Here is a 2,358-nt window from a genome sequence, read left to right on the forward strand (position 1 = left end):
GCCCTTTCCTCCAAAACCATCCAAGAAAAAGGATGATGAAGATTTTGAGCGCTTTGCTGAAATGATTAGGCCTATCTTTTTGCGTATGCGATTAACTGATGTGCTCAAAACAAATCCTTATGCTAAATATATGAAGGACATCATTACTAATAAAAGAAAGATACCAGAAGCTGGAATTACCACCATGCTTGCTAATTATACTTTTAAGGGTGGAATACCAAAGAAACTTGGAGATCCCGGAGTACCTACTATACCTTGCTCCATTAAAAGAAATTATATTAAAACTGCTTTATGTGATCTTGGAGTCGGTGTTAGTGTTATGCCTCTCTCTTTATATCGTAGACTTGACTTGAATAAGCTGACACCTACCGAAATATCTTTGCAAATGGCTGATAAATCAACTGCTATACCTATCGGTATCTGTGAGGATGTGCCTATTGTAGTTGCAAACGTTACTATTTTAATGGACTTTGTTATTCTTGATATTCCCGAGGATGATAGTATGTCTATTATTCTTGGAAGACCTTTTCTTAATACTGTAGGGGCTGTTATTGATTGCAACAAAGGCAATGTCACTTTTCATGTTAATGGTAATGAGCATACGGTATACTTTCCGAGGAAACAACCTCAAGTTCATAGTATCAACTCCATTGGAAAAATTTCATCGATTATATTTGGAGGTTTTGAATTTCCTCTTCCTACTTTCAAGAAGAAATATGATATACTTATTATAGGGGATGTGCATATCCCCGTTGAGGTAACTTAGTGTTATTCGAAATTTCTCTGGTTTCATGATTATCGGAATGGGTTTGTTAACAAGACTTGATCAACCTTGTTAGTGGATTCTTTTTGATGTGCATGACATGGATGAAACTAGAAGCACAACCTTCTGTACCCTCTCTATACTTTCTGTTAATTAGTAGAAATAAAGTAAAAATAGTATTTTTCTGACTGTTTCCTTACTTATCCGTGCAATATAAAAATATCCCGAAAATAAAAGTCCTCAGAATGACATGCCAATTTAATATGATTTTTTCGGGAATATTTGAGGATTTACTGTGCAAAAATTACCGCGGGAGGAGCTGCCACCTGGCCACGAGGGTGGTGGGCGCCCCCCCCCCCCCTCTAGGGCATGCCCCCTGCCTTGTGGGCCCATAGTGGCCCTCCTCCACTTATCCCAGCACCCATCTTCTTCCTCTGTCTCACACAAACCCGAAAAACCAACTCAAGCACGAGTTCCAGCCACTTTTGCTGTGATTTTCGATCTCCTTGCTTAAAGCACCTCTCGCAAAACTGCTTGGGGAGATTGTTCCTTGGTATGTGACTCCTCCATTGGTCCAATTAGTTTTTGTTCTAGTGCTTTATTCATTGCAAATTTGTGCTGCATAGGTGACCATGTTCTTGAGCTTGCATGTCAAATTTATATGGTTCAAAGTAGTTCTAATGCTTGATATAGGCTCTAGGCACTTGTAGGAGTAGTTATTATCAGTTTTATTAAAGTTGGTTCACTTTTGTCTGAAGTTACTAAAAATTTCAGAATTTTTCAGACAAAAACAATATGTTTAGGAAGATGTTCCAAGGTGGTTCCTCTAAGAAGCAAGGACCCGGGATTGCTATGCGCGATGCTGACAAGGATCCACCAAGAGACGCTCCAGTACGGCCTTGCGAATGGCCATCAGAAAATTTTATGGACCGTACGGGAATTAAAGAAGAATTCAAAGCATATTAGCACAATGCTGGTCTTGAGGATTTTGAGGCTAACAAATGCCCCCAGTATCATGATCTCACAAGTTCATTTGTGAGGACATTTGAGTATTCATCTTCGCGTAATTCTCCTTCAGTCATGTTTGATCTTTATGACAAATCTTATACCATGGACTTAGAGGATTTCACTTCTGCTTGCAAACTTCCATCATGGGGTAGTGTGAGGGATCCCCCTAAATCTGAATTTAGAAACTTTCTTGCTAGTATAACTGTGGGGGAATCTAGAGAGATAACCCAGGCTACCATAGGGAGCATTCACTTTCCTGCTATACATTATTTTGCTCTCTTCATCGGTAGATGCATAAATGCTAAGGATGAAGCATGTCACATGTGTGTCCCTGATCTTAGCATTCTTAGGAGTGCTGTGATAGGAGACGAATCTTATCATATGGGAGCCATTGTAGCTCATAGGTTGCATCATAATAGACATAATGGAGATTTCTTTGGAGGAATTTATGCAACCCGCTTAGCTAATTTTCTTGAAATAGACATTCGTGAGGGTGATACGGAGTTGCCTCCTGCATATTTAGATTATAACTCTATGGCTTCGCACCAATTTGTCGAGAGGCCTGAATCACCTCTCTTATATCGTTT

The sequence above is a fragment of the Triticum aestivum genome, chromosome 6A (genome assembly GCF_018294505.1).
Source record: "Triticum aestivum cultivar Chinese Spring chromosome 6A, IWGSC CS RefSeq v2.1, whole genome shotgun sequence".
Classification (NCBI taxonomy): Eukaryota; Viridiplantae; Streptophyta; class Magnoliopsida; order Poales; family Poaceae; genus Triticum; species Triticum aestivum.